This window comes from Tribolium castaneum, chromosome 10 (genome assembly GCF_031307605.1).
Source record: "Tribolium castaneum strain GA2 chromosome 10, icTriCast1.1, whole genome shotgun sequence".
Classification (NCBI taxonomy): Eukaryota; Metazoa; Arthropoda; class Insecta; order Coleoptera; family Tenebrionidae; genus Tribolium; species Tribolium castaneum.
The window spans coordinates 1,352,852-1,378,663 of NC_087403.1; the positions used below are offsets into that span (position 1 = coordinate 1,352,852).

General features: G+C 37.3%; 1 protein-coding gene across 3 annotated transcripts in view; it reads right to left on the reverse strand.

Moving 5' to 3' along the window:
• LOC655571 (chondroadherin) overlaps positions 1–25,812 on the reverse strand; it is a 79,662-nt gene that overhangs the window by 7,833 nt on the left and 46,017 nt on the right. Inside the window, exons 1-2 of one of the 3 annotated variants that reach the window (XM_008192615.3) lie at positions 20,965–21,115; positions 11,209–11,324 (exon numbers count right to left, since the gene is read on the reverse strand). The gene's annotated coding sequence lies outside the window, so the exon portion shown is untranslated. Of the gene's footprint in view, positions 1–11,208; positions 11,325–20,910; positions 20,930–20,964; positions 21,116–25,812 lie in introns of those variants that run through there. The other 2 variants (XM_064359581.1, XM_064359580.1) reach the window with 2 other exon arrangements.

Sequence of the window (25,812 nt, forward strand, 5' to 3'; positions counted from 1 at the left end):
GTAATTTGAAATCAATACGTAAAATATTGTCGACGATATTGCATTGTTGTCTGCCGTTGCGACGAAGCTGAGCTTTTCCTTTTTTCGGTCCGAGCTCGTGTAACATGTAACTAATCTCCCGATTTGTTAAAATGGGACAATTATCGGATTAAGTATATATCTTCGTCGATAAATCACGTTCGGACACTTAGTGAACTATCTAGTTAGCGTCAATTAATTTGACTTTAATTAATACACATTTTGACAGTTACTGTCAAACGTTCCGAACATCTGATTTATGAAAATCTCGTTTGATATCGTCAATCCAAGTTCAGCTCCACACTATGATTAAAAAGTTTCAACTCCGGAATTTGTTTAATTAATAAAATATTCAGACGGTTGGAAGAACGAAGCGCCACGGTAAAAACCAAATTGCTTGTATTTCGTTGCTTTAGACGGCATTATTCTACAAGTACATTGTTGGAGAATTACATTATTAGATGACGTCTGCTATGGGAGTCTCGTACCTACGTACATATTTAACAATAAACAGGAAAACAATGACTCTAATTGAAACATCCCTAGTGCAAAAGAGGACGACTAGTTAAGGCTAACCTCGTTTGGAAGCTGAAATAAAATGTCTCCAAGAAATGACAAAGCAATGCACTTTTGGAAATTACTCCACTGCCATTATTTTTACTTCCTTTACTTTTAATTATAATAAGCCGTTGTGTAAGCTGTGGAATGTGTATCGAATCGTTGATAGAGACCGAAGTTTTGTGTTAATTGGTTGGGTTTGGTGGCAGCCGGCGTTTAATTCGCGTAATTGGTAAGAAAAATAGCGTTGTTTGAGTTGTCTTCCTGGTGTCAGCATTGTTATTTATTGTGTAAATGGGTCGGTGGAGCAAATTTGTGTTGGGTGGGGTGACATCCTGCTCCTGAAACTAATTGAAATGGTTCCTTTGGAGGCGTCGCAATGCATGTGACACTCGAGCTCGCAGGTCGGCACCAGCAAACAGTAATGTCGGTTGCAGTGAATTTGCGGGTCACGTTCCCTCCGTAACGGCGGTAACCCCTGCGGCTTACTCTCAATTACGGACATATCAAGTTCTTCAGTCCCGCGCGAGCCGTGACTCCTTTTATCCCTGAGTCAATCAGTGGCGGCTGGACAAGCCGGGCAAAGCGCCATTTTCACGAAATAAAAATATGTAGTCATCCAGGTCACGTGAGGGCTTTGTTTCGGCGCTATTTCGGGCGTGGAGCAGAAAAGGCGCTTCTTCAGCAACTCGGAGATAACCCGACGACCTTCACATTTCAAATATCCGATCTATTGTAACGACGGAGATATATAGCACTTGGGATAAATTGATTTTTGCTCCTCCTTTACGAGAATTACCGACTTTATGTTTATAATAAAAATTTATCGCCGCTTATCAAAGGCTACAAATTTAAAAGTTGGACCTTGCGAAGTTACGACGTTCCACACAATTAAAAACAATGATTAACTTTTTGACACGTTTACGATATTTTCAGTTAGATTCTCGGAGGGAGGAAATGGAATGACGGATATCTACCAACTCAGATTTAGATCGTATCATATTTATACATTTCGTTCCGCTTTATCTTTAAAGCAGAGGATGAGACTTTCTCTGATAATGTTTTCGACGGGATTCAACCTTTACGTTCTGAATTTACCAAATAAAACGCTTTCTCAACGTTGGGACAAAATATATTTAAATAGACGCACGTGTGCGGAATTTTTTTATTGCCACAAAGAAATCTAAACCACAAAGTGAAACTCACTTATTTACTTTTATAGACCCCATATGGAGAAAAATATTCTCTGCATTTATATTTTCCAATAGACCTGTCAGCGTTGTAATCTAATAAAAATACCAAATATTTATTATTACATTACTTGTTTCAACATCTTAATTAGAAACGATAAATAAGATCCATCACGTTATATATTTTCTACAATCCTTCGTGTTGTGGCGCTGTTCACACCAGCTATACATCATAAGAAAATACAGCTCTATCTCCACTACAGCAAATTCCTGCTAAACACACAGTCTGTTACAGAGCTAATTGCATTTGTCCTGCTCCGAAAGGAGTGACAAAATTTTCTCAGAAAAGAGCGAAAACCAAACGCAGCCTCGTAATTACAGACACGTCGGGTGGCTAGAAAAAAATCATCCCATCCGGCACACGCTTGCTATATCAGAAATTTAAGCATTATTAAACCACCGAACAATCTAAACAGATTCGTTTTTCTAGCCACCCGGTATTTTTGACGCATGATTAAAATGCAGCAGAAAGCTCATGTTTATGTATGTGGTACATAAAAATCTAATTTTGAAAACAAAAACCAGCGTCATTATAATTCACTTACTTTCATATGTGTGCAATTTTATTAAAAGTCATGCAGAATTTTTTGCGTTGTTTTTATCCAAAGTGAAATGGAGACGTAAAAGAGTTAATTAAGTTTAGTCAGAAAAATATATTTTTTTATCACCAAAGTAGCAAATTCGCCGGAAAAACCATGTGATGAACATTTTGCGATTTTCGGCTTTGTTTCACCCCCATATTCTAGAAATCTAAAAGGCCTCATATTTGGGAAATTCAATATTTGTTTGAAACTTTTTTGTATTGTCTGACATAAAAGAGGCTGATTGTCCGATGACAATAAGCGGTTGTGTGCGTTGCAAAGGTATTTAAATTAGTCGGTGATTTAGTGTCGCATGTTTACGGGATTTTGTGAAGTCAGCTGTCGTCGTTAGTATCCTTTTGGTTGAATTTGGATTTTCTAAATACAGTCTCTTGGAATAAATGTCGGCGTTGAGTGAAAAAAAGCGCGTTGTTGTTTTTTGTTGAGTATTAACGCAGCTTGAGGTGCATTGTGACGTCGTTGTCTGCGAGACAAGATGATAGATGGAGCGCGAGTGGAGTAATCCTCTGCTACGCTTCATCCGTATCACAGCAGTAGATAGCAGGAATCGTGTCGCGAAGTCCGCGCCGAAGCGTCAACAACACTAACTGTGAAAATTGCGATCCGGAGAATAGACTTATAAATCTAAATGACTGCGTTGGCATAATGAAGCGCTTTCAAGCCGGCTCCCTACCACGAGGCGATGTTTTCATTTCCACAATTAATCATCTCCATCTCTATCGAAAATCTAGCGGAGGGCCTCGCATTCACACTCGCTCGAACCAGTCCTGGCTAACGACATCCTTCATCCCGACGACAATCTGGAACGTCTTCCCCCATTTCTTATTTCCAAACTTCACCCTTCCCGGCACTTTCCCTAATCATTTCGAGTTTCAAATTACGCACCCGAACCGATCGCCCGACATGTTAATAACCCAAGAATATTTTCCACAAAATGACATTTACCGCGAAAAAGTCGAAAAACGTGCTTTTATGCACCAATATGATATTTTTATTTTGTGCAAAACAAACTCCATGACATGCGTTAATAAAGCAGCTTGCAGTTAAGAAGGGGTTTAATTAAGAGCAGTCCTAAATAGGGATTAGGGGATTCGAATGGTTATTGATTGTGTTGGGGCAATTTTTATAACTCGTGACCGAATCCTCGTCTTTAGTGAGCTTTTAAAGCCGTGCATATTTATATCGGTTCGGTTTATTCAAATTACCACAAAAAGCGCATTTCCAGCCGTGCGACTGATATTGGAAAACGCGTCCCTAAACCACAAAGGATCAGATCACCACAATATTATCCTGGTAATTCAAAACTAGAGCTTTTAGCAAGTTTTTAGTGTCCTTTCAAACAAGGGGATCAAGCTAATAAAATTCCCAACAAAAATCCGTCACGAAAACAAGAATAATTCGTGATAAAAGAAAGATCCGGAACCGTTTCTGTATATAGAATATACAGTTCAATAAAATAGCTGCTCTGAATACTTAAACTAATTGGATGACTTTTTCCCGATGCAGGATCTCACAGATTCTACATCCACCTGAGGGCTTATTTTCATAAAATAATGAAAATGCTTTATCAACAAAAACAAATTTTCGAGCTTAATCTCCTAATTTAGAAAAAAATATAAAAGACTTCCAGTTCAGTAATTCCATTAGCGGAAATTCCTTGATATCACAATACAATTTAATATTTCCCTGGATGGGGGATTAGCGCATCGAGGGTCAAGAGTGAGTCGGAATATTACATATTTGTAAGCAAAGGCTCTCAAACGTGGCGATAAAACGGACATTTCATCTCCATATTTTAACTCGTGACGCTCTATACGACCAAAAATCAATGCGGACGTGAAGCTTAAATCTGAAATTTTCACAAGCACTTTTATTTTATGGCCACTCGTGTTATCTTTCAATTTATAAAACTATAACATGGCGAAATTTATTGTTTTATATGGCGGCACCAATCGATGCAAGATTTTCCACAAACGCTAATTTCCATTAAAAAATTCGTAATTGTTTCGAGTTTGCAAATAAGTTTTTAAAACTTCCTGCCGATTCGAACAATTACGATTCTTTCATAAATTTACAGATTAATGTAACGTCAAAGCTCGGGTTTTTCTTTTAATTTTAAATCATGTTGGAGTTCGTACAACAAGCCGTTGACGTTGACAAATTACGTCGAAATTTACTGTTTATGTATTTTGCTCTAAATATTGCTTGCAACAATCGACATTTTATTAATGATCCGACCCCGACCACGAATTGATTAAACCTCAATTTTACAACCGAAACTGAGAGCCACACTTGGATAAAAAGACAAGAATTTAAATAACTTTGAAGAGATTTTTACGACCACTTTTCTCCCAAAAGTTTTTTTCATGCGTACGGATCCAGATTTTATTGTAGCTTCTAAACGTTTATTCGAATATTTTTGCGTCCCTCCTTAAAAATGATTAGTGCCAACGCTGAATTTGAGATGACCTCGTAGGTCGTAAAAATGTATGCATCTTTTTAGATTAATCCATTATGTCAAATGTAGCTCCCAACATACGGTCCTAAAAATATCCCCTGTCTATTTATTACCCAGAAACAAGACACATTTTATTGGACAATTTAGCCGAGATTAAATGGGTAGTGACTCCCGATGCCAAAATTTTGTAAACATGTTGTAAACTTTCTTGATGGCTTGGAGCTGGGAGGAATGTGATATTTTTTCAAGAGAAATATTTCCATTTCGATTGATGCATCGCTGCAAATGGAAACAAAAAGGGAACATATACGAGCTCCGACTGGAAATGATATTTAACGCGAGCGAAACACTGACATGCATTAACATAATACATTTCAAACTATTCTGATGATATTAGAAACAGGAGCTGAGTCAAAGGAATAAGACGTTTCATTTGTAATAAATGCGTCCATTTTTTGGAATGACTTTCATTCAAGAAAATTAATGATGTTCGAATGTGTGCTGTAAACTTTCAACACATCTATTAATCATCAACCGAGCCATCGACTAAAACACTTTTCAATATGCTGCGTACCGCGCTGAATTTTTCCTGATTAATCCGAGCATTTGGCATGATTTATCGGCGTGTCTAAGACCCCTAAACACGGCATAGATAATTAAATGACTGTCCCCGAAATAAAAGAAATTTATTTGCATTGTCCCTGCCTAATGGCCTGTTTGTGGTATTTAGGGCCGTTCTTTCGTTATTTGTCTTGTTTTATTAGCGCGGTGTCGATTTTTTTCGGAAAAAATTTAATCAAACTTTGACCAGAGTTTGGGACATGACTTGAAGGCCTAGAATTTACTTATGTATTGTCTGAAAGACCTGACTGTGACACCAATGAGATTCTAATATTGAATGGATTCCATTGAAAATAAAATGTTGACCCGAATTCCCTCATTTCTCTTCCGACGACTTACTAAATTAATTTTCTGCGAAATGTTTTGATATTCGACTCGAGAGACGAGCCTTAATTAGTGCATATTTTACATTTGTTATTTGCTTTTTTAGTTTTTAGGTCAGTCGAATGCAGCGTTTGTTTCCAATATTACCTACTCCACCGTATTTCTCTGCTATGATTTTATGAAATTTGTCGCTTTCGTCACAAGTTTGTATCCTGACGCACGCTGCTCCGAATTTCCTCCTCATATTTATATGATAAATAGCGTCTCGGATATTTAAAGTGTGACACCTGTTTTTACCTTATGAACGATACTTTTTCACAAGAGCGTTTTCCGTTCAAATTTCAACAGTTCATTGTTTCATTGTGAGATAATAGCTTACATAGCGCGTTAATAGATTATTGTCTAATTCATGAATGCTATTGTAGTCTCGACAACTGCCGCTTCTATTTTATTTAAAGACTTTTGTAAGGTAATATTTATTTACACTGAAATCCCATTATATTGCCGATCGAAGCTTTTGCTGACTGGATTTTTTCCAGCTTTTGTAGAATGTTTAATTGAATAGTGGTGGATTGTGGATGTATCGGCTTTTTTCACGTTGCATTGACTCGGTGATTTTTAAATTTTTGATGGCGAGCATTTGGTTCACCCATCGATTATCTTGATAATGGAGTGACTTATAACACGAAAAAACAATGCTTTTCCAATTAATCGTCTTCCACATGTTATTTTTGTGAAACGTGGTTGGTCTTCGCCTTGTGACAAAATTGGTGCATAATGAATGTAGGTGGTGTGGTTGTGGTGATTATTTTGAAGAATGCTTGTGGTGTATTGTGGGGTGTGCGTTGAATTTGTAGTGTTGTCGTAAGGCAAAGAAGTACGAGTGTAAATTCCGCGAGGGCGTAATTTCGTTATTCATCAACAGGCAGACCGGCAGTCTCGGTGTCATTACGATTGTGTATTATGCTGGAATCTGAGGGGTTGTCTCGGGGCGACATGATGTAATTCCCCGAAATATCGCGCAGGGTGGTGGCGGCGGCGGTGCGCCTTAGGTGGGCAACTATGCAAAATGGGCTATTATAAATGCCGTTTTATAAATTGCATTTTACAAGTCAGCGGGCACGACTCACATGCATGGCCGAGATCCGGCAGTTTTCCTTTACGGATGAGGTCCGCTCGAGAGGACACACACTGAAAAAGCGTGCCTCTCCTCCAACAACTAGATTTTTATCGCCGAATCGGATCAGACGGCAGGGATATTCGCCATTATGATGATATTCGATTTGGATCCGCGCTGCGCGATTTCCACGGCATCATATGGTCGGTCAATCGGAAATCCCTACGGATACGGCTCGTAAAATCAAAAGCTATGAATTAAACAGAGAACGCTTAAATCACAACTCTACTATTTCAAAGCTCGTTTCCATCCTCTTTAAAACCGGCACTAAAACACTCCTCAAATCAATCAATCTTCCTTCTCTATTAACTTTATGCTGCACCGATAACGTCCTGATATCTTCGCTTTCTTACAACTGCCCTGACACTACTCCTATCATAAATCACACCTAATCACCAACATCTAACTCTTTGATAAACGAAATCGCGCACCAGAAGCGACAACCGCTCAACCACACAAAACCCCACCGAAAACAAACAGCTATAAATAAGAAACAGAAAATGCCAACAGAAAAATACAGAGGAACTCTTACTTGCATCTTTAAACAGTGCGCCCTTGTCACTCCAATTGACCATTTCCTCCAACATTTCTAAAGTATATGCAAATTAAGTAAATAAAATTTTAATTTTAACATTTAGCAATCACGAAAAAATGCGCCATACAATTTTGGTGTTGCATTTCTTGGTAACAGAAGCTAACCGGTTTGGCGTAAAGTGGGATGGAGGGTTGTTTTTGGTTGCCACCAAAAAAGGTAATTACGCGTTGTGTGTGTGGCGGCGGCGATTGTGTGTGTAAGTGTATCGGCATGAGAAATGAGTTTGTTTAGTTTCGTCAGTGTGGCATAATGATGATCCATAGGATCGTTTAATGGTTGCGAGGGTCTTACGCATGTAGTTAGTTTTTGGTCCGCTGCTAGGCAGAGAATGTGGTTTTGCTAAGACAACAGTTGTAAATTTATAGGGTGTTTACTTAGGTTTTATGTGTAGACAAAGGGAACCACAATAATGGGAGCAAAGTTAGTCTATCCCGCGCGAATCTCTCGTTAGTCGATTTTTTCGTTGTTGATTGGTCCGATTTATGTCGAAGACAGCTAGGGTGCGAATTCTCACGCACCGTTTTACTCATTAATTATATAGCGGGAAGAAGCGACTCGTGCAACCGGCAAACCTCAATTACACCATTCCAGCAATTCCGGTGGTGATCGGTGACGGTCTTTGTCTCATTCCTCATAATTGTATTAGTCAGGATCAGTCTGTTGTTTCCCTAGTGGCGCATCGCTCACCGTCTCCACTGACCCTTTGCTCGCTTCGAATACAGATCACGCAACTTTGAACATCAATTAGTCGCACACCCCTATATTAATATCAGGATGAGGACGACAACCGTATCCGCTAAATACCTGGACTTCGCGTCTAAACGCCTGCCTAACTAATCACGGGATATAGCCTAATTTCAAACAATCGGTTATACACAATTCAAAGCTCCTGCTGCGGTACACCGGTCAGATCATCCCTCGGGGCCGCATTGACTTAGAAAGATCCACCGGGAATCCAAATTCTCACCACTAACACAATTTTTTCATCTCGCCTCTTTCACACATCGATAGTTTCACTCACGCAACATCTGCCACATTATCCGCACTAAGCGCGTAAAAATTACGCAAAAAAGAAATTTGGAAGGGAAGTCCTGCTCTTTAAAATTCTCCTCTACTCTCTAAAGAAATTATCTCAAGCTTAAAATTTTGGGGTCTGTTAATTTAACACTGTTAACACTCTTTCCTAAATGCCACAAACAATGTAAAAATATTTTTTCAAACTGCAGTTATCGGTTATAAGGAGAAATTCAACAATTTTTCAACAAGTCTAAATGTTTTGAAAACGGCTAAACTTAGTATAAGGAAAGCTGAGTAATCAGTTAATCCAAAACTCCAATATAACTTTCTTTTTAAAGTAACAAAGTTTTTGCCCACTTCTGGCATAATCGTGACAATGTTTCATTAAGCGGGACCTAATAAATTATGAATTATGATTGCATACAGGTTTTCAGATAATAATCGTTGGAAAATGTGAAGTTTAGGTGGAACAAGCTGCATACAAAAATTCAGACACTTGCATAGCTCTCGCACACAGTATTTTCTTCTCTAACGATGTAAAATTTAAGCATCTCCTACTAGAATTTGAAATTTCGGATAAGCGAGGTTTGCTGCGGCGTGACAGTGGTGCATTTTTGCGTTAGAGTATTGCGTTTACGTGTCGGAAAGTTCTTAGTTTAGCTTTTAGCGACAGATTGAAGACAATTTGGTTGTAAATAGTGAGCGAAGTGACAGAGTGATGGACGGGACGAGTGAAAAACGGATATATGGGCCGTCAAAAATTGTCTTCGTTATAACATCTGGTCTTACCCAAGCCGTCGGACGTGTTTTTATTTGTAACTTTTGTTGGATTCTCACACGACGGTATAAAAGAGTTGGGAGTTGGTTAACGAATGTTTCGGGAAAGTTGTTTCGTTGATAAAATTAAAAGTGTCGATTTTTCATGATGGTGGAGCGACGGTTTTGACATAAGGTTGGCTTCCCGATGGAAAAACAATCTCTAAGCTGCTAATTAGATTCAGATTGGAGTTCAGAGAGATTAATTACGCGGATTTGGGAAAAATTCAAAGTGTTTTTTGCAACATCTGGATATAAATCACAACAAAATATAGAAGTAAATGTGCATTAAGAGGGACTGGCACTTTCCCTTTTGTATGGAGGGAGATTTGAGATCTGTCAACGCAGATTTTAATTGCATTCATTTTGAATCTCACCCTGCTACAAATTATTTATGCAGAGTATCCCAACGACACGAAAATGTGCGCTCACGATTTTCATATTTCAGTTCACAGCAATACAGTTTTATCACATAGATTAACTCGGTTTTTTCGGAGTGAATTTCGGCTTAAGAATGAGTTTGTTAGGACTATGACGTTACAAATGAGTGTTTAGTGTCAATGCGTGTTTAAACAAAGGAGCTAATTTCGCGTGTAGCCTGACTTTATCAATAGGACTTATTTAAATGCACGTGGAATTTCGTGCTTAAGAATAAATGAACGTCATTAATCAAAAACAATACAGCGGGAATAAGTTGTTAACTTAATTGTGACTAGGATTCGGCGATAAATCTAGCTGGGAGCGTGCCGTTTTCGCGCACTCTTATCAAACCGCACTCGAAACCAAAAGAAATCACAATCTGCATCGGCATTTTCTGAAAGATCCCAGTTTCAGATCAAACCCTCGATATTTCTATTTGTAATCTCTTTTGAACGAGTTGCCGAGGCGTCTATCAAGATCCCTTGCGGCCTCCTTCCGTTTCACGTATCAAGTTCCGACCTTGCATACTTACTCAGGTCCGGACTTAACAACTCCCTCGATAAAATTTAAACAACCACAAATTTCCCAACTATTTTTATTGAAAACACTTCACCTATTTATTTTAACTTCAAGCTCATCGTGAACATATTCAAACTTTACGAGTTAAGAAACTTCATCCGGAAGTCATAGGAAATAACGAAATAAATATAACTGATTGCTTCTCGAGAGACTAAATTTTTGGAGAAGACGATCCGTTATTATGACCCATTATTTCCCAGCTTCGACGGATAACTTCAGATTTACAAATCGGTCGCTTTCAGCTGCTACATAATTATTCACGCAACAACTACCTTTTAACTCAAACGAAGAGGCAAAATTACGCGAGCACAAATTTAGAAGACTGCAAAAATTACACTTTATTACAAAAAGCACACACATGTCGGCGATTGCTGAGGTTTGTGCAAAACTAAGCGGGCAATATTAAAACTTTTTCTCCACTTTGTTTTCAATTAATTTGTAAGTCGGCGTAAACTCGTTCCCACGTTTATATTTAGATTGAGGAAGAAGTAGTGCAATGGGGAAAGAGTTGTTCGTGACGCCGCGATTGAGAATCGTAAAAAAATTAATTAAGCGAAAATAAACGAGATGGAGTTTGAATATAAGCGTATTTGGCGTGGAAGTTGTTTGGTGTTCTTTTGATGTATGAAAACCGACTTTGTGTCTGAATAAATTTAATAGAAATGTGGAATAGCCGTCGGCCGGCGTGTTGGATTCAAATAGTTTTGTAACGTTGTGTTTGCTAAGTAGACGTGATTTAGGCGGATGAAAATTTAAAATTAATTTGGGCTTACCTTTTCTATTTGTTCATCTGATTGCAAAACGATGTTATAGTCAATCCACTTATATCCGCCGCAGATATGGATTCAGGTGAAAGCGGCGTTTCAGTCGGAGGCTTTGTTCTGTTCACCTGAAACAAGCAATATATTTTAGGGCTAGTCCTTTATTTGCAGCATTGGCGCGGCTTGTTTCTGGTTTGATTTGGCGTGATCGCGGTTTGACGGTTGCAAAATGTTTCGCACGAGTGGAACTTTTGCAGGGAAAGGAGGTTAAACACAGACCTAAATGATAACAACATAACTTAATAACGGACCGTTCGATGAGTTTAGGCAACGTTAATAAGTTTACAGAGCGCCATTAAACTTGTAAATGAAGCTCCATTGGGATGCTGGAATAGTTACCGACAACACAATCATACGCGTAACGCGATTTCCGGATTACTCATTCACTCCGGGTTGCATTCTATTACGGCCAGTCTCCACCATAATCCTTCCATGTTACTGCATTCTTAACTCCCTTTTCGGCTTTCTTGTCAATGCAATCATCTCTCACTATGAGCTCGTAATTTAGCGTGACCCCAACCATAAACACAACGATCGCTCTTTATATTTTTTACAGTTTATTTTCACCCTAGAGTCATTTTTATGTTTTATGTACACGCACGACGTGTCCATATTTCTTGCCTTATGGAGTGGGACTTAACACATTGCGAAATATGGATGCACACTCCACACCTCCCCGACCTTTAAAAACACAAACGCATCCCATATTTATATTCCTAATGCACGCTCGCTACCCCAACAACTTCCAAACTAAAGCGCAAATATTTACCGAATACAAATCACACCGGAACCTACCCATTTCCAAAAAATACGCACTCCGAAAGTTCAGACTCACCATCACATTTTTTTGGAAAAAGTTTTTCGGACCATTCTAGACGAAATCCAAATACGCAAAGTTAACACCAATTTTGACATGCTTTTGGTTCAATTCAGAAACATCAAGCAAAAAATTGAGTTTTCGACACAAAGACGTACTAAAACGTAATGTACAAATGTAAGTAGTTTGTCTTCTTTTTACTTCTACTGGAAAAGTAGCAAAAATCGCGCGAAAATATTTATTTATTCTCGCGGTGGGTAAAAAATCACGAAGAGGGTTGTGCAGTCGTGCGAAGGCATTTTGACTAATCGTCGTAGGGTCGGCAAACGTGATATTTACAATGTGGATGAAAAATAGTTTTGTTCATTAGGTGTCGGGTCTGTTTGAAGCGAATGTGTTTCGCTGTGACAAAACTCGTACGCCTTTTCAGGAAAAGTGTTGTGGAAAATGTTGGTGGGGAAATAAAACTCGATTCAACATTGAATTCCCAATAAAACGAGAATGGTTAACCTAACAAAAGCACTTTGCAATTTTGTCCCATTGTTGAATTATTGCAGTTGTAACCTATCAGAGAGACTGCACAAGTATTGAACAATTACTCTAATTTAAATTGAATCGAGTGATAAATTTATTATTTCGCCGGTAGATATGTAAATGGAAATGTACTTTTTAAAGCCACATGGTGGTGAAAAATTTAATTTATTTTTTAGCCGCGTCCCGGCCTGGCATTTGTCTTTTGTTTGCGTCGTGAATAATTAAGCAAAATCGTACTTGCAACACAAATTTGTTGGTTAAATTTGAAATTTCGCAATCATCGATTCGGACAATATTTATCTTGATTTGCATGGAATTGCTGCGAAATTTGTTTAATTATACACTTTTCTGTTTACTCGGAACATTTTGAATCAATGCGAAAACGCCGGATTGGGATAAAGAAAGTTATTATCTAACTAGTCGGTCATTCCGACAGGTCGATTACAAATACAAGAGCGTGAAAGCTCGTCACTGGGACTATTATGATTACAGATTATCCTCTTATCGGTCGAGACAATCCTGCGAACACGAAGTATCAAGTAATTGCGAAAGTTTTCTACCCTAATCAGAAGCTCAAACGACTCAAATAATAATTCTATTTCGTCAAATTTGCGATGAATGTCTTGTCACGTTGTCAATAAATTAAGCCGGACGAGAGTGGATTATGAAAGATTAAAAAGAGATTTCGTCAGCTTTTATCATATTTTACAGGTTTGGCAGCCGGTAGGAAGTATACCGTTGCTATAAATCACAATCTAACTCGAAAATTCTGTCATTAATATGAAACTTTAACACCGTTGGAAGTAAATATGATAAAATGTAAATCACGTGAAAATTCGGCAAAAATATTCTTAAGTCTGGGAAAGTTACGTTCTTTTTTAAATGTAGGCCTGCATGGAGCTTTCCATGAGTTATGACCGGCTTATAAATATCTATTAAAACTTTTCTTCAAGTTTTTAAAGCGTGGAAATTAGGAAAAAACCTTTTGCCCGAATGACCGGCTTGTTAATCGAATAGTTTGTCTATGGAAATTCTTGTAAACCGACATTAAAGGTCAGATATTAAATTTGGAAGTTCGAGCCTCTGAATTCCTGTAAACTTCGGTCTTAAATACTTTTCTACACGAAACTATAATCCCAAAGGTCAGATTGTTGTACCTTATTTGTTTCTCTGACGAGGCCATAAAGCCGTTCATTCTCTTGACTATCGCTCCGGTTCTAATTAATATTTTCATGTCGAATAAGAATTTAATTAGGTCATTACTGTGACACTCTTGTGATAAATGACGCTAACAAGGTTAATTTATATTTCGATACTTAATTATTTTTCCATTGTTTAAACGAGTTTCTTTATTGAAAATGCTATCAAAAAGAAAATAATTAATTTTTCACTTTTACAGCGAAACAACACTAATAAATTAGCTCTGATAATACACTTTGCCAAGTATTATTACCCCAAATGTTTCATTAATAAATCATTCCCCATCTAATTATCGCCCAATAATGAAAATCAAATATCGAGCAGCTTGACCCCTTTTAACCCGAATTTTTATTACACTGCAGCGACTTTTTCATCACCATTTCTAAAATTATCCACGTGATAATTAAAATTTGCATTAATACATCAAAACTATTAAAATCGTGTTATTGCAGAATACTAAATATAAATAGGTATACCATTTCAATTGGAATTGAAGTAATTGTGAAAAACGGAATGTGAAAAAATGCTAATGGATGTTATAAAATTTTGTTTCAAAATATTGGAATTAACTAGAACCGCTTGGATTTGCAGTGGAAATTTAAAAATCGTGAAAACTAAACAATATCATGGACAATGAAAACAATGTAAACATACTTAGAATATGTAAATTGTAAAAAATAACATTGGGGAAGCGCCTCATTTCGAGAAATTGAAATGAAGTCAACTCTCAAGCAAGGATTCAGCTTGAAACGTTCTGGAAAGGACGCGCATTTATTCTGAATAAATTTCACCTAATAACACAACTAGACATGCTCCAGTATTAATTAACTTTTTACTAGCACTGTTTACGCAAAAATTTGCAAATCTAAGGTATACGTTCTGCAAATTGAATTGATAGGCAGCAAGGAATGTAAACCCTTTGCAAATGAAATTATGTTTGGGTCTGTGTATCTGCAGTGTATGAACGGGAACGAACGTAATATATTACTGGTGAAAAGTTAAATTTGGCGAGGACCTTAATAGGTTCCAGGTAATTGGAATTAGCAAAGCTGAATGTCCGTACAATGAAGGGTTCTCACAAGTTTGACGTTTTAATGCAAATTTCACACTCATGGAAAAACTTGAACGCCGTGCCGGGGGTTTAACTTCTTGCCTACTCAAGAAACGTGTTTGTTTGTTAGTAAAATCTATAAAACTAATCTGGGAAGACTGGTCCCAAAATTTCAATCTCTGTAATTACTGCGATCGTTTTTATTGTGATTTGTGGAATGTCTGGAGCAGTGTACTTCCCTGAATTAAAAAATCAGGCAATTTTTCCGTGCACGATGCGATTGTTCTGGCGAGTTTGATCTGAAATTAGTGGAACGTGACTGAAGTATGTGGGTGAAGTTTGGAAGTTAATAATCGTTAAGCGGTGCGTTATCGTTCATAAAAAGCAAGTCGATTGGCCAAATTATGTCGGACTTGTTGGTGCTTGAAGTATGTGGCATATGAGTGTCACACCGCGCTGATGATCGTTAGGAGGTCTCGTGTGGTTATAGGTCGTATTTCTTGCAAGTTGCAGTGCATAGTTGCGGGTGCGATTCCGAGCATTGAATGTGACATATGCTCCTGCATCGATCCATCATGGCCGGGCTGTAGGACGCAACTATAAATTCCTGGGGAATGACAAACGAGCGAACGGTTGACGAGTGACACGTATAGGGAGCAGGCGGCAGCTAACGTACTTGGTTAAACGCGGTGCAGCTGTACAAACATCTCTAATTAGAGGCGGGCGAAGTCCCTCGGCAAACCGCCGCGTCAAATTCGCGAAACAACTGTCACCCAAGAAAATACAGATCCGTGCAGAATGCGGCGCCATCGCCATCGCCGGCGCGCCCAAGACCCACATCACCTCTCAACCAACTCACCGCATAATTTATTCGCATCCTTCGTCACAATTTACACCAATTTTTACCCGACCCCGGCGGACCGCCGACTGCCCGCGCCCTTTCCTCCGATTAACTTTAAATTAATCCCACAATTTTCACTTTCTTACAACTCGAACGCAAAAAGACACCAAATTTTAGTGAAGGAACTAATCTCCTGATGTCTCACATGTTTCGCGAAACAGAAAAACTTATTTCAGCGTCGAGCAAACACAAAATCTTTAGTCGGTGAATGCTTGTTATAGTGGAGTTCTACTGTGTAGCTGCTGTTATCCATCTTGGAAATAAAGGCTGAACGGTGAAATGTCGAAAAATCAGAAACATTTTATATTTTCCGATTTATGTGAAAGTTAGATTTTTGATCAGAAATATTGTCGTTACAAATACGGGTTCTGATTTTTTGGTGCGGTTTTCTCAATTTTTTCGTGATTTGTTTTCATTTTACAAATTTTTTAGTTTCAATTTTCTATTTGCGCTCATTCGATTTCAGTTTAACAAAAAAAAAATAGAAAATTCCATGCAACTTTGACGTCATTTCTAAAAAAGTGCAAAGGTTCAGTTATTATGCAAATATAAGGTACTTAAATTTTGAAAAATTTAAATAAACTCGAACCAAACAAATTAGAACAGTCAAATACTTGACAAAACTTCAGCCTTTGTTTGAGGAACCAAAAATGAAATGATGGTGTCAAGTTGCGAAATAAAAATGATGGGACAAGCAGCCACTTCTATTTCGGTATGACTTCGGGAGCAATCTCGAATTTGCAGCTTGTGGCTCGGTTAACGGCTTTGGTATTGGGATTAGTGGCTGTGGTGGCACATGAATCTTGGCGTCCATTCTAAAGCACAAGGGCCGTCAGCTTGACAAGTCTGGCCGGTCAGTTTTGAATGGGAAAAAGGACGGGAAGGGTGTTGTGCACCGTCGCCTTATCGACCGCTCAACCCAAGCCTATCAAACTCCCGAATTCTTATTTCCATATCATGATAGATTTTACTATCCTCACCCCACATCCTTTTGCATCGAGTCGTGAAGCTGCAAGACTTCTTAAAGCATTGCCCTTCCCAGATTTGAATTTATTCATGCAATTGTATCCCAAAACTCAAAAAATCGAATGGAACCCACCACGCAAACTAAGCCTGGATTTGGTCAAATTAACGCGGTTGATCTGGGTCGGAAGATTATTCAGAAATCGATATTGAAACAGCGGTACCAGAAGTTGGAAAAATGTTATGCAAAATTATCGTTTCAATAAATCAAACCTACTTTTTATTATTTAGTTCAGTAAGCGGGATTAAATTTCATGGATGTTGTAGCATTTAGCGATCAATGAGGCTTTATGTGGTAGGTACACTTCAGTTCTTGATGAAATTTGGATAATGCCGAAGCATGTAACAATGCTAAATAAATACATTTTAATCGAGAATGTTTGGCTGTTAATTATCTCACAAAAAAATGAAAAGTTTTAATCAAATTGGGGATGAGAGGTAGGGATGGTGAGATGCAACTTAGTTACAGAGTTACAATATTGGATTTTTCATGCAGTCGGTGCAATGTGTATTTGATGGTTGGTGTAACATGTGAAAAGGCAGAATAATTAAGTTGCTGTGGAACAATCTGCATGAAAGTGTATTACATATGTCTCTGTCTGGGTTTCTAGCAATATCAGAAACTTTCGTGTGGAGATTAAAATAGAAAAGTTAAATTTTCTCTAAAATAGTCACAAATCTTGTCATAACCAGATTTAAGTGCTGTGTCGTAAACCCTGTCGGAGAATAACCCCACCACAAAATGATCAAAAACTTTCGGCGAGACTTTACAACTCGAAAAACTTTCCCGATGATCAATAGAAGTTTGACACTCCCTCAATTAAAACCAGCAATAAATAAGATTTGATTAGAATCACGGAAGTTGTTAAATAGAAGTGATCTTTGTATAAACCGGCAAACTGTTGCTTTCGAATTGAATCATGGTTGAGTGTATTTATTTTTGATAAAGCTTGCGTTTCGAAAAGGATTAATAAAGATTAAAGAGGCGGTGAAGAAGTTGTCGGATTTCAGAGCCGGTTATTGTTACGTCGGGATGAATATTAAATAGACAACAATAAATTGTGTGTTAAAATCCGCAAAAACGCGCTGTCACGAACCTAAGAACGTTTTTATGTCTTTGAACGTGACACCGGCCTTACGGACGACGTGCATAGCTGAGATTCTGGCTCAGTGTTTGCAACTTCCATGCTCAAGAGGTTTTCTATTCGACCCTTGTGATAAATACCTGGATTCCCGATAAAAAACTAACAAAAACATTGCCAATCGACAAACTTTAATAAAACGTCCGAATCCACAAACTTGCAATTTTTAGACGATCGCAGATAAATTTCTTTACGGCGCCTTTTGCCACATCAGCGGAGCCCTAACTCCATTTAATGGGCAGACGTTTTATTTTATCAACTTATTTAGCTTGCCGATTATCCAGAAAACCGCTGCAGAAAACTCTAATCGATCATCTATAAGCACCCGGTGATAATATCGTGTAATTACAAGTAGTGGTTTAAAGCCAGCATTTGCAATTTAAAATATGAGTTTGTTTCGGTGCACATGTACATAAATAATTTGTGTGAAGTAAATGTATGAAGCGTATGTTGTTTTAAATGTTTGTGTGTTAATCATAAAGTTTTAAATTACATTTTAACTAGTTTAGCGTTTATCCTTGGTCGAGTGTTTATCAGATGTTGTAAAATGCGTTCTGACTCTTGCACACTTGACCTTTGGTAATGTCAGTAAAGCTCGGCATCTCAATTTGCATAGAGCAACCGGTATCGGAGTGAGCTGAAAAGAACTGCTTTCGTTTCAGCCGTGATTCCAACAATTAAAATAAACTCCTCGAATCCAGAGGAGTGTTGGAATAGTGTCATTTGTATTGATTTTTCACGCATATCTATCCCATGTAGTGTCTGTGGCGACTTGCTTTGTCTGTGAATTGCAGAATTTATTTTAGAAGATAACATTGAAAATTATTCTTGGCGAAGTCTCGCGAAAAATGAAAATTTCAACAGTGGGAATCCATTCCAAAACAAGAAAATAATAAATTCGACATAAAGTATTTGGCACCATTTCAAATTCATATTGGGAACATGTACTCTTAATGGAACCCAAGCAGAATTTATTGTTAACTGGCGACTAGTTTACAAAAACGTTGACCAGATTCTGGTGGCATTCGAGCGCTAGAAATAGCGAGAAAATTGTTAGCATAATTACCACATCAGGGGGATTAACTTCAGATATTTACTAGTAGAGGATCATCTAATCACGCTGCTAATCACGTAATTAATTGGACAAGTTGAGTACAGCTCCCCACTCCCCTAAAATTAAACCGAGCCCACCCGGCCAGAAAAATCAAACCTAACCACACCTCCCAACTTTTCGTGCTCGTCAGCAAGCTCTGTCAAAAACTATTCCAGACATCCATAAAACATTTCATTCATTTCGCAGGCTGACGTGACCCGTTCAATTATCAAACAGTATCACCACACGTAAATTATTTCCGAGTTAATTGAAAAATGATCTCGAAACGGCATTCCGGTATCCGACACTTATCATAATTTCGGCTGATTAGGGTCACGTCTCGTGTCTAACAAGCCACGATGTAATTATATTTTTGCAATTACGTGAGAAGGGGCGCCGAAATTTAAACACGACCATAAACATAAACGCGTTGTATATCACTTTAAAGCTTTATGAAAGTTGAGTGAAGCGGTAAAAAAGAAAATTGAAATGTCTTTTCACGAGATAAAGGTAAAATTTAAATAATAAATCAAGAGCCTTAATTTTTCCCTCGCACACCCTCGCGTTTTCCCCAACAAGACAAAATAAATATTTTTTACGATCCCTAGACCCGCAACTAAAAATTATTTGTTTCGATGACAAAACCAGATTCCTCGGTGAAATGTGGTGGAGGCGCCGGGTCAAGTTTTTGACGTTTGTTTGATCAGAATTTGGCTTTTTGATTTCGCTGATAAATTGTTATGCGGAAAATGATTGCATTAAAACGGTTGATCAGTTCTGTTTTTTGTGCTTTTATGTGAAAAATTGGATTGGTTGTGTGAAGTAAGTGAAATATCAGTTTTGTTTGGCGTAGTTGGGATAAATTTTTTGTTTGTATATTTGCGGTTTGATTCTGGTTAGGTGTTTGAAGGAGGAAATTGTGTAATCGGTGCAAACGAATTTAATTTAAAAGCATAGTTTGGTGAAACCAAATGTTTACTTTGTTGTTGAATAATAATATCGATCGGCTACATTCAGCGAATTCAATCCCCAATTATCTGGAAGGCTTGGGTAGTTTTTAAGGTGGTAGAGGGAGCATTTATAACAATTCGCGGCACACACGAATTTCATTATTTTACCCTTGGAACGTCTAAATTCTCCAAGTGAGTGAAACTTCCCCTAACAATAGATGATAGCTTGAGTTGTCCGCAACGGAAATTAAGCAATTTGGAGGGAAAAGTACTTTTTAAAAAGAGCATCGTTGTTGAAGTGGAAATAACCGCTAAGTATCACACATTTGTTGCAAAACAATTTCACTTAAAAAAGTTTCCTTCGATACGCGAATTTTCCGCAAGAAACGTTTCGGGAACACTTAATTGTGTTATAAAATTAAAAGTGTGAAAGGAGTTTAATCCGGGGATGATGTATTAGGGAGCGTTTAAAAATAGTCCATTGTGAGGCGTGGCGATCAACCAAAAAACTTAATCTAAAATTTAAATGGAACCTTTTGAAAGGTTTCTGTTTATATCTTCGCTCACAATAAATCGCGTATCTCCAATCGATTTTATTATGGAAGAAACGAAGTGTTTTCCAAAGTTAAAAGCCCCATTCACCAATTTCAGGCCGGCAGGGATGATACCTTTATCCTCAACTGAATGAACGCTCGGACAAGCCGAAATGCGAATAAAGCTGCAATAAACACAGGCAAACAGTGCGGCTCGACCGCAACACGGATCACGGATATACAGGTTTTTGGTTTCAGACATCACGCTGGAACTCGCACTGGATCACGCAATACCGCTAAGGCCCCCCAAGAGGGATGTTACTCCACATGCACTCGCTATTCAAAACATCAAAATCAAAAATCCACCGTTAATAAGTCCCTTCACACTCTCAGAAACGATTTTTGCTCACCCACACACTTTATAATAGCTTTACAGAAACGAAACGGCCCACAGGAATACTCACTCATTTCCCACAGGACACGGGGGCACGAAACGACCGACAACTGCACAAAATTTCAATTACTCGTTTTCTGAATACAGAAAAACACAATATCATTACCAAAACTCGACCAACATGCTGATAACCTTTAACCAATTCGCGAAAATTCCGAATAATCTTGAAATTACAGACAGATAACTCGCAATTTCACGCAATTTACTCGGCAACCACCTTATAAATAATTGTCCACCTTATAGATTTTTTTATTTATTTCCAAGCTTTGTATCATTTATTAAATTTAACATTTTGTTCATGAGAGCCAAAATTTTAGACGAACTTTTATACGACAGAATGCTTAGTTTATCCGGAATCGAATAAAGATCTGAACCGCATCTGATTTCAAAAACCAATAGTCACACAAAATTTGCTACTAAATACTGTTTTTCACTACACATGGAAATGTAAAATTTTTTTTAAAAAACTGTTGCTAGTCCTAGAATTACGTTTATTTACTCATAAACTCAAATGGATTTATAGTAGACCTAAGATCCAAAATGATTTTTTATGGGATTCGAGATTCTGCGCTAATTTCGAATCCGAATTTAGATTTGACAGAAACGTGCACGTTTTCCGCATCGAAAGTTAGGAGAATGTTGTGGTAAATGATGAATTCGTAGTCCTGCATAATTTTGTTTGAGCATTTCCTGTGGACGGGTTAGGACAAAATGCTGGTATCAGAAATAATTAAAAGAGTCAAGGGCTTGTATTGCCAGTTTTATTATTAATTACGAGTGAGTCGGTAACAACATCGCTTGATTGTGTATTTTGAGAATAAACCCCTGTTTTAGAACAGCACAGGTTTTATACAAAGCTGTTTTATTGGTAAGCTTTGAATCGGAAACTAGGGGAAAATCAAACAAAGAATGTTGCTTTATTGTATTAATTACGCCCTACTTACACTACTAGAAACATTATTAACTTATTAATTTCTGTTTTGCCGTCACGGAAAAGACGGGGCCGGAATTATAATGCCGTTCAAGAAGAAACGGAAATTGTTGAAAGCTCTTCAAGGTGATGTATAATATATCAGAATAAATCTGATTATCGTTGTAATTGTGTGATCACCGTAATCGGATTGGGTCAGACCGACTTAAAAAGTCGCTGTTTGATGCAATACCAATTAAGATTTTTATTAAAACAGTGCTATGTGACAGCCATTATTTTATACGTCATACAGACAGAGTTTACAAAGACTCAATTTTCATCACGCCACGGTCCTGTTCATTTTAGATAGAGCGTTGTATCTCATTATATTTCATTTGAGTATCCACGGACACTGTCCAATATTTGCATATTAAATGTCAAACTGACATGACATCCTTCATTGTGTTTCATAAACGAAGAATTAATGTATAGCTACTTTGAAAAGGTGAAGTCATTTCCAGCCCAAACAGTTTTTTGAGTGATTATCCCGCATTGATCCGTTTTTGGAATCCTTTCAGCAAGTTGTCACTTTGTCCCGAATGGTTAATTTAGCTTTGATCCTTTCAATCGTAATCCTGCGAGGAAACAGATCGGCAGTCACATTTGTTTGGTCATTTCCGAAAATCCCCAATTTTTCTTATTATTACAGGTATCGGAGACAAGAGGCTGCGCCTTGCAATATTCTCGGAATGTTTTCTTGTTATCGCTGTGTCATTTTCGTATACAGAGTCTATCTTGGAACTATGCGAGATGTTATAACGGGAGATATCAAAAACGGTTATCGCAGGATTGTATGACGTCGTTTAAGAATATTTGAGAATATTATTACTTAGCCGGCTTTGGCGACAAACTTAGATTAAATAATCTGATGGTGGCGGCTTACGCCGACGAAACATGGCGTTTATTGGATGTTTTATGCACGCAAAGAAACATCATTCTTCAGGATTTTGTTTATTTCGTCTTCCACGTTCAGATAGCGGCGTGATTGATTGGAAGATTCGTTTAGTTTTAAATCTCCTCGCAAAGTTTTAAATAAAAATATCCGCCTTGTTTCTCAATTTATAACAAACTTTCATGAACATTTATTACCTTGAAAGTGTCCATAAACCATAATTAAGTCAATTTTGTGCTTCTTCGTGTTTTAAAGAAAGATTTTTGAATTTAATGAAAGTGAAAGGTCGGCAATTTACGTGACGTTAACTGACACCTGACGTTTTAATTAAATCGTTTGTTTATTTTATAAACTGTTTCAAGCATTCACAATTTTTTAAAGCCTGAAACAAAACGAATTGGGAAATGAGCCAGGAGTGGCGTGACGTCAGACTTTTTCATCAATTTCATTTGGGAGATTCCGCTAATGGCATTTAGAAAAAATATTCCAAGTTTGGGTGGCTTTCAAAAGTTTCGAAATTATTTAAAAATTAAGTTTAATATTTCAGCCGAGTTTAGGAACAGGATCAATCAATAACGAACAATCAGTGGGGACAAACTTTAAAACTTTATCATTAAAACAATCCCATTTCCCCGTTCTGTTAGTTTTTTAATGTTGTCTGCGAGAGCTTTTTACTGGCAATCTCAAACAAGCTTCTACCATTCCGATAATTCCTTTGTGGCCACTTGAACTCGGTTTAATAATCCAAATAGTTAATAGTGTTGTGGACTAGATGTAAGATAAGCAAAGCTGGAACTGGTGCGAGCGGGGCAAGCAAATTTTGCGAATTGCGCTCCCTTAAGATCATTTAATAATTAACGAAAAATCGATTCGATGATAAAAATAATTAAGTGTAAACTTTTGTTGCGTGGTATCCGGGGTTTCGTGCTACGTGCATAGTATTGAACGGCGTATAATTACGCATGCGGCGAAAGAATTAATATTTTAATACATAATTGTATTAAAATTTTTATGTAAATGTTAATTAGCGTCGCCGGTAATTTCAAACTATCCGGGTCCGGTATGAATTCGTGAGTAGTGCGCTCGTATAATTCTTGATTAAACCGCTAAAACTAAAACAAACTTAGAAGTGCTATGTCACGTATCTTTTTTATTTTTGCATTCAAATAAAACTTAAACTTGTTTGGCAGTTCTTGGATTTTTATAGCCCAATTTTGGCGTTTTTTCGGGCGACATCATTAAAATTTGCGGCATGCCTTTCTCTCATAATAAATAAGCTAAGAGACAAAAACATGACAGAGATTAAATTATGATTCGTAAAAAACTAAGTAGTAAAACGAGTGACACATTCCAGCTGAAATTTTAAAGCTTGCAGTTTTATTATGATACAGCGTGGTTATATATGCAAGTTGAATCATGTTGCACCAGAAACAAAAATTGTCTTCCGTTATTAACGGTCGGGTAATTTTTCATCCCCCTGACAAAAGAGAACAAGCAACTATTAGCTCGAAACTTATCTAAAGATTTGTGGAATATTCCGGGATGAAAGCGGGGTTTCGGGATAACATAAACGTTACCAATTCTATATGTTTGCATATAAATAGAACACATTTATCTGTCTAAATTTGTCAGCCACTGTTTATTCCATAAATGGTTTGTGGTTCTCCCTTAACCGTTCGCTAACAGTGTTCTGTTTAAAGTGATTACAAAGTTTTAGGCAGAGATGGATGTTGCCCACGTTACTCCACTTCCAAACATTTACAATTTTCGTGTAATTACAAAAACCCGCATCATTTCGCAATTGACACAATTTTCCGCCTAATTAAAGGCGTGATAAAAATTGCGGGATCTTTGCGTGTCAGGTGAGGGTTTTATCGGACTGTTCAATACAGATTATCTGTTTGTTTGAGGTGCATTAACAGTAATTGTTGCGTAAAATCGAATCGCTGGATAATAAAACTCAACCAGTATCAATCACGTCCCAAATTAATGCTTAATTTAGTATACAGTTTCCTTTTCTCGTTACCATTAATATTTTTTTAATTCTTAATTAAGAGGAAGTAAATATCTCCGCAAAGCCCTTGAGTAAAAACAAGAAGGAATATTGTTTATTGCCGCTTGTTTCCTCCAGAAGGATAAAAGTAATTTAAAAAAAGTAATTAATGAGTTTGTGCAAATATTTTTGCCGCTATGTGTTGGAAATTTAAGCGACCCTTTTGCTGTTCATCTCGTCGAGATTTTTCTTTAAACTTGAAAGCAAAACGCTGACAAATAAATTTTAACGAAATTATTTTGTCACAAACATAGAAATATGAATTGTAATTGATTTCTTTTTCCCTCTGTGAGTATGAGTAAATAATGGAGGATTTAAACGGCGGTTGGGGCTAAAACAATTTTGAATAATTAAGGGATTATTACATTTTTTAATTGCTATTGCATGCCACAATTAAATTTAATAAAACTGTTTCACGTATGAAAATAAAATAAAATCGCTGGCTTAATTAAATATACTATTCGAAATACGTTTCAATTAACAATAAATAATATCGGAAAACAGTAAATGTGTTTTGTTTAAAGATATTAAAATACGCTCGATGAATTTTACGACTGGTAAATATTTCATACCTTTTTTCACTGAAATTATCATCATGTTGCTAGTAATTTCCGCCGAGTCATATTTAGAAGAGATTCTCTACGAAGATAAACGGTATCGGAGCCGAATCTCCAAAGAAATTCATAGTAAAACGGAGCAACTGATACATAAATAATTTATAATCAATAATTGCGAAGATCATGATAATGCAGAGGAAGAGAACTAAAATAATGTTCCGCAGCTGCTAAAATCGTTAGCACGTAGTAGGTACTTTATTTTTGTTTAAATAATCTTGTATCGATTTGTCTACAAAGATAAATAAAACGGGGCATAGCACAGTACACAAAGAACACTGGAAATAAGCTGCGAAATATATCATAAATAAGCAGCAATAAATATTCTT